This window comes from Calidris pugnax, unplaced genomic scaffold (assembly GCF_001431845.1).
Source record: "Calidris pugnax isolate Ruff unplaced genomic scaffold, ASM143184v1 scaffold265, whole genome shotgun sequence".
Classification (NCBI taxonomy): Eukaryota; Metazoa; Chordata; class Aves; order Charadriiformes; family Scolopacidae; genus Calidris; species Calidris pugnax.
In genome coordinates, this window is record NW_015091061.1 from 5,664 (window position 1) to 13,760 (window position 8,097).

The window sequence follows — 8,097 nt, forward strand, 5'->3', positions numbered from 1 at the left end:
CCGGCACCCCGAGATGAGCCTGGCACTGGCACTCTGGGGGCTCAGGCTGGGTGAGGAGCAGGAGCCCCCTCCCTGGGTAAGCTCAGTTTGAAAGCCCAGGGATGATGTGCTCAGGGCAAATGTTTCCTGCTTCTGTTTTCAATGAGTTGGGCAGCTGAGCTGAAATAATCAGGTGGAAAAATGAGGCTGCCATGTAAGCTTTTATTATTTTTTTTTTTCTGTTGGCGAAAATCTTCCCGGATCAAGCTGTCAGCCTTTATGTTTAATGCACAAGCTACTTCCTCAAGGAGCTACAGAAGATTAAAATCCATTTTTTTGCTTAATTTTCACCTTGACAGGGTGCCATGCACTGTGAGGATGGGCTGAGTGTGTGGCCAGGCTGTGGTGCTAGACTTCCAAAAGGTTCTTGGTGCTCTTCACAGGGGTACAAAAACCCTGTCCCCTGGGTGGGAACTGGAGCTTGTCCTGTATGGGCAGCCCCATGTGAATGGTGCTCTCAACCGTCTGTCTTGAGGCTCTTCATTTATCTATAAAGTCACTTTCTTCTCACCTTCTGAAGTAAACTGCCACCTGCTCTTGTCACTGTTGTCCTGTGCCACTGGGGTTTGATGGACTGTGCTCCTCTGGGTGTCACATCTTCTGCAAGCTCTTCCAGCTGTGAAATCCCAACATGTGCTGTCACCACCACCTCTCATCCCAGACTCATGAGGAGCTTAATAAACAAGCCAAGCTTTGTGGTTCTTTCTTCTTAATTCAAGCTGTGGGCTTGTGACCTCCTCTGGTGCAGGGTCTATGGAGGTAACCATCACCATAGGCCTTCTTTTCTCCCCTCTAAGGACTTCAGCATCCAGCTTAGGAGGTGGGGAGGAAATCTGGCTGGGTTTTGGGCTCCAAGCACTGTGGTGTCCTATTAGCACTAATCACTCAGCCTTTGCTCGGATCCTCTTTTGATCCCAAAACTTACCAGGATAAAAATCAAACAGAAAGGCCAAGGAGGAGAAGGATTTGGTGGAGAAACTGCTCCCAGAACTCCATCCCCGAGCTAAGACTCCCAAAGCTGGCATTGCTGCAGGCAGATGAAGGAGCTCAGGGAGCAAAGGTGTCTTGGGGAAGGGTGATGGAGGGTTTATCCAACTGAGGGACCCAGCAGGAATTTGCCACTGGAGGTTCTTAAGAGCTGGGTGGTGCCAGGTGCCACTCTCCTGTCCCCAAGGGCTGTGAGACCTCCTGTAGGTGACATTGTTGGGGGGTGAAGAGAAGACAGCACCTGGGACGTGATGCTCTTCCCCAGCTGTGAGCCCCATCGGCCCCAGTCCCAAAACTGCTGCTTCTGGACTCCACCAGCGTTCCTTTCCCTCACACACAGGAGAGCCTCAGCAAAGACTTAATTAGGAAGCTGTAAGATGCTGGCAGAGCGATCAATTTGCAGGAATTAATAACGTGAACGAGGATGCATTGCGGTTATTCGCGCGTGTCTCCAGCTCCCTCCAAGCGCCCGGTTGTGTGGAGATGTTGGTGATAGGCTTATAAGTGGCCTTCAAGGTATTAATTAAAAGAAAAAATAATTTACCGTGCAGGAGAAGGATCAGGTACTTCTTACAGCAATTTTACAGCTGCTGGGTATGTTCACAAGGGGCTGCAGCTTATTTTTAAGCAGGGTATTTGACATGGCAAGCCTTGAGGCACTTGAGTCCATCCCATGGGACTATCCCCTTCGTGGTGCTGCCACCCAGCAGGAGGGACCATTCTGCGAAGGATTCCTGGTCTCTAAGGTAGATAGCTTTAAAAAAAAAAAAAAGGCAAAAAACAGTAAGGCAACTGAAGTTTCCAAATCTGATTGAAAACTCCAGGTCGCTTAGATCAGGGTCTCGTTTCATGGGGTTTTATTTTCCAGTTTTGAAAGGAAGGAGCCTCCCCCGTTGTCCCTGAGCTGCCTGACTTGCAATTAAACACCAATAAAACCTGGTTCCTGGAGACCTGCAGCTGCAGGGAGGTACATCTGTGCAGCCCAAAGATTTCCCAGCCTTGTTTATTGCTTTTATTTTTATTTTTTTTTTCTTTTCTCCAAGCCAAAATCCCTCCTGCCTTGAACGCTGCAGACCTGGTCATTTGAACAGGAGGCTACAGGCACCCGTGCCCTGTGGTGGTGCAATGGGTGCTCCTTCCCACCCCTGTTTTACCCCTGTGAATAAGCTCCCTGATGTCCCAAGGGTCCTCTTTCTGCCCCAGATGTCTTCTGGACCTTACCCTGCTTTTTTTTTGGCTGGGCTTTGACCCCCAGCTCAGGGGCTTTAGCTGTGCTCTCCTGCTGCAGAAGCGTCCCTGCATCAGCAGCTCCTGGAGCCGTGTGGGAAGCTCATTAAAAATAAATATTCCTTTTACTGAAAAAAAAACCCAAAACAACGAACCACCCAGGAAAAATACCTTCTGGTGCTTTTTAGAAGTCATATTCTATTTTTTTTCTTTTTTAAAGCTAAGAGGTGTAGGGAGAGGGGACCTACAAGAGGAGCTTTTCCATCATTGATGTTACGTGGGGCTGGCTCTTGCAGGCAGGGACCAGCCTAAGTGGGATGAGCCTGGATGAGAAGGGCCCAGGGGTCTATTTCTTGAGTCGTGTCAGGCTGAGGATGTGACACGAGTTGTGTCCTTTCTCAGCCACACAGGTCTGTGGATATTAAAGAGGACATTGCATTTTTCATGCCTGACTTTATGCATTAAGCATGTACAAACTGGCAGCTGAGTATCAGGTAATTTCCCCAAGATGTACATTATTAATGCCCTGGCTGCATACGTGCAAGGAAATTGATACACCTTTTTTTTTTCCCCTCCTTTTCTCCTTTCTGTGGTGATCAGCAAAGCAGAGCATTATTCTAAGCCTTGGGATGCTGCTGGTGGAACTTCTACCAGCAGTGACCTTTGCAAAGATGTTTCCTGAGCACTTCAGTTGTTTGTTGTAAATAATATCCATTTTCTCCTGGCTAGACCTGGAGGAGGAGCTGAAAAGGAAAACTTCTGGTATCTCTTCTGGGAATTTCTCCCCCGTCTGAGAGACAAAAGCATCTCCCCAAGGAGCTGGAGTTAATTCGCTTCTTGTGGTTTTTTGCTGCCAGAAAAAAGTGTGCCGTGATGTAAATGGAGACAAAGGAGCAAAAGCCATTTGAAAACACCGCCAGTAAATTAAAGTGTTGCTGTATTTGCTGAGATAATTTAGCGTAATTCCCTGCTAATGAATTAATGCACCACTTCTTGTTCATTATAGCTTTCCTAATTTGATTGGAGCTCTAAGTGCTAGCTAGCTTCATTACCAGCAAATATTAATGCAATAAAGTGGTCTTTGGTGGAGTTCTTCATCCCCAGTGAGCCTTGTACCCAGGTTATGCTGCTGGGGAAGGGCTGGGAGGAGGAGGAAGGTCTGGGATGCTGCTCACCAGAGAGTCTTCCTAGCTGCCCATCATCTTCTGGGTGAGCAGCATCATCTCTTGGTGGCCACGTCCAAGGGCTACGGGGTTGCTCCATCCTTGACAGTGAACACCTCGTTGTCCTGCAGCACCTCAGCCTGACAGGGTTCAAAGCAGAAGCTGAAAAATACGGTCATTGTATTAAACTAATCGTCAACTGTCAGCTCATCAGGGGAGCAACCCCATCCCACCACAGCCATAGATTTGTTTTTTAATAAATGTAGCTTGCTCTTTAATAAATGCATTGTAGGAAGAAGACAGCAGGGCAGAGGTGATGTTTGTTTCTGGAGGCATCTACCCAAGTGGCTTTGATGGCCACGCAGGGCAAACCAACACCCTGCAGCCCCTTATGCTTCTTTTTTTCCCCCTTCTTCCCCCCCATAAACTTGCACCAGAGGCTTTGGCCAAGGTTGCTGGTGGGATGGGGATTGCATGGTCCCAAGGAGCCTTCCCACCATCCTGCCTGGGGAGCCGGGGCAGGGGGTAGAGGACCAGCTCTGTCTCAATCATGTTCCTGGATGCAAATGTCTCCATGCATAATTTAAGCTCTGAGTTGCTTACTCTGAGTAATCATCTCTGCTCCGCCTGAGAGGAGATGGGGAGGGAGAGCTTCCTTTTCCCAAGCCTTTTTCTGTTGTTTTCTCCCCAAAGTGTTTTCTAGGTGCTGGGTGAAGAGATTTTCCCATGCTGTGTCAGGCATCTGCCCCAGCCCAAGATCTGGGGATCTGCTGGGAACCCCCAGCATCCCAAAGGTGTCCATGGATGGTGCCCTAGAGGTGACCATGGATGGTGTCCCAAAGGTGAGCCATGGACGATGTCCTAGAGGTGACTGTGGATGATGTCCCGAAGGTGTCCATGGATGATGTCCCAGGCCACAACACAAGCCATCCAATGGGGAAATAATATATTTTTTAATCCCTCATTTCAGTCCCCAGGTGCCAGTTGTGAAAAGACACGTTTTAACGTAAGGCTGAGACGGGGATGTAATCCCATGACTCCAAGGACGAGGTTACAAGGTCCTAAACCTCATCCTGACTTTGGACACATATTTCGATGAACATTTCGGGTCCTGCCTGCCTCAAGTGACCCTAGGGACACAGTTCTGCTCCCCTCCAAGGATAGGGCACCACCAGACCCTGTGGCAGTGCTCCTTATTATGGGCTGGTGCTGATACCTTTGATTTTTTTTCTTTTTTTTTTTTTTTCCCCCTTCTAAGAGCCTGGACGTTTTAATTATTTATTTGGAGCGTGATTAATGCTTTGTCTGACGTTGTTCTGCCAGGGGAGCCCCGGTACATTTTGGTTTAGCGAGATCTAATTAAGAAGTCCCATCAAGCATGTCATCCCTTGTCTTACAAGTACCTCCAGGGCTCCTCTGGTGAGGCTGTGTTTTGGCAGGCTCAGCTGGACCCTGACAGCTCCGGGGGGAGCTGGGGGTCTTCTGGGGGTTGCTGCCCTGCAAACAGAGGGGTTCTCCAGCCAAGCACCCCTTGTCCCAAGCTCAAGGCAAGACCCAGATTGCTGCCCACCTCCAGAATATGGAGGTAAGAAGCACTTTAGGTCTCAAATTTGAACTTTTGGGCTGCATTTTTGGGTAGATGCTCTCCTTCTGAGAGCAGGATGTGGCCAGGCTGGTCCCCATGTCCCCAGTAGGGATGAAGCATGGGTTGAAGACAACGTTCACCCACGGAGGTGATGTGACATGGGGCCACCATCAGCGGCTGACACAGGTCACGGAAGGGGAGGCAGGGATGGAGGCAGCCCCTGCGTGGGACACGCGTGTGCGTGTGTGTACGTGTGTGTGTGCCCACTGCCACCCAGTGGTGGGAGAGCACCCAGCCATCACCCAGCAAAATGCATTTTATAAGGCGAAGTAACGTGATAAATAAATATACGTTTCCCATCGGCATCGCAAAGGCCATATCCAGGTACCTCAAGGTTGAGCTCCAGGAGTGGTGGCCACTGGAGAAGCAGGCTTTGCTGGGCTGGAGGTGGTGGTGGAGCTGCCAGCTCATCTCAGCATGTCAGGGAGAGACCCTCACCCTGAGTCTGGCCTCCCATGGCCTTGGGGGCATCAAATGGCCTGGGCAGCTCCACCTGGGACCACCATCTGTATCCTGCCTGTGGTCCCAGGAGCCCATTTAAGCTCAGACTGGGATTATGGGTCCCTGTTTGAGTTGTGCTGCAGGGATGCTGCTCTCCAGTCACACCCATTGACTACAAACTTATTCCCACCTTGCCTTGGACCTGCTTCACCTTGCCTGATGCTCTGGGTTCCCCATTGACATTGGTTTCCCCCTCACTCCTCCTTGCTGGGGTGGGATGATGTCTCCTACCCCATCACTGGGTATCCATCCAGGCTCCCCAACCCTCTCTTTCCCTCTCCTGGCAGAGCAGAAGGTTTTCTTCTGGTGTCCAGCCAACATTACTCCATCGTTGGGTTATCAGCCCTGGAGAAGGTTGGAGCCCACCACTCCATCCATGAGCAGGAGGAAGCTGTCCTTGGCCACAGTGTGACTGTTAGCTGTCCTGCGGTACCGAGGCTTCCAGCAAGCTGTGAAATTACAGGCTGGCAAGTGCCAGGCACAAACGAGGATTAATTAGCATGCCATGGCCATGAGTACCTGTTTCAGGCCCATGTCTGGCCAGGCTCAGCTTATACATCTCCATCCCGTGGCTGCCAGGAGGGCTCGGCTGGCAGAGCCTGGAGAGGAGCGTGAGCAGGGGAGGTGCTCTTTTTGGGGCTGTAGTGCCAAATTGCATCGGGCTGACTCCATAACCCAGCGCTGAGTCACTGAGAGCCCTGACGTGTGGTTTGGGGGTCTCCCTCAACCCACCTTTCTCCTCCGAGGGGGATGCCCCGAGCTGGGATGAGGAGGCGAAGGGATGCAGGATGCTGCGGCAGCTCCCCAGGGAGAGAGGGCTGGGTTTGCCCTGGGGATGGGGACACCTTTGGGGTGCCGTGAGCGGCCTGGGCACACTCTGCTGGGTGCAGGGCTCCTCGCCTCCTCCCCCTGCAGCCTCTTCTTGCCAGGAGATAAGCTCTGTCAGAGAGTTATCTGGCCCTGAGGCTGGAGATAAGTGGAGCTGGGGAGGATGCGACCCCCGGCTCGCTGCACCACAGGGCGAAATCAAGCTGGGAAGATGCAGCTGAGCTGCATCTTTTTAAGGGGATGCTCCTTTTCTCCCCATGGAGCAGAGCACTCTATCCGGAGGGGTGAGGATGAGGAGGGAAGAGCCTTGGCGGCCCCCCTGGCAGGGCACAAGATGGATTGAAGTTGTGAGAGCCTGGCGGCGAGGCTGAAGGAGGGCTCCTCTTGCAGCGATAAAGAAGCATCATTGGTACGAAGCGCCGGTACATCACTTGCAGTAATTCAGCTGTGGAACAGGGAGGAACAAATAAGACAAGATGCTGTACATTAGCAGAGGCAGGAGGCATAGCCTCTCCCTTGGAAAACAAAGCATTTGTCTTCCAGCCGCAGCCAGCGACCAGCCCTGAGCGGTGCTGGGGGGGGGGTGGCTAAAAATCCAGGGATGCTTTTACCAGCTGTGGCTGGGGGCTGGTTGTAGCCTGGTCTGAGCCAGGGCTACATAAAGCCCATCTCTGCTGGTGGGGGGAGAGGTTGCTGCAGTCCCCTGAGAGCAGATGGTAATAGATTTGAGCAGAAAAAGCTGCATCTATGCACGAGGATCACCCAGATTTTGGCTTCCTGGGGTGGTCGGGATGCGCACAAGGACCCATGGGTGCAGTCCGGGCTCTCGTTTCCTGCAGAACTGGCCTTCCTGAAGCCCAAACTGTAGCTGGAGTTCTTCCTTAGGCTGGAAAATATCCTGTTACCCACTTTGATGGCTGCCTTTCATGTCAGCGAGCTCAGAAGTGAAGTCTCCAGGCAGTCGGGGGCTATTTTCAGCCCTTGCTGAAGTGAGATGTAGCGAGACGGCTTATTCCAGGGGGGGTGTGTGTGTAACTTTCCAGCCGGATTTCGTGACCCGGAGGGATTGGGTGAGCTCGGAGGACTTTCTTCAAAACACAAAGCCCAGCAGAGCCTCTTGTAATTCAGGTCAGCTCCAACAGGAGCCGTGGGGAGGGTCAGAGCCGGGAGGATTCAAATGTGAAGCTGAAATTCTGCTTTAAACCCCATCAAACCCTGGCTCCGGCTGGAGCAGCCGCCGAGCATCCTTCCCGGCCAAAAACCAGCGGGATGCATGGCAGAGGTACCCCCCATTCTGGGTCACCAGCCAGTCCGTGTCCTCGTTTTATTTGCTGATGGTTTCTTTATTGCTTCTTGGAGGAAACAGGAGCCCTTTGCCCCTTCCTTTGCCGGCTCTGGTGGCTGTCGTGTTGCTGTTTCGGGTGTTCTTGACCAGGTTTTGGGGTCCAGAGAGGGGCTGGGGCTGGAGGACAGGGACATTGCTGGGATGCTGTGGGGGAAAAGGCTCATTAAGTTCTTAATATATAGCATCAAGACAAAGACAAGGTGTTTTCCCAGCCCAGCTCCGTCCCACATCACCCTCCCCGGGGCCATGGGTGATAACTCCGATGAGCTGGATCTTGTCCCTGCAAGAGCAAAGCCCATTAATTCACCATTAATAACTAGGTGGGTGGTGCCATTAATAACATCATCAATAACTTCGTTGCC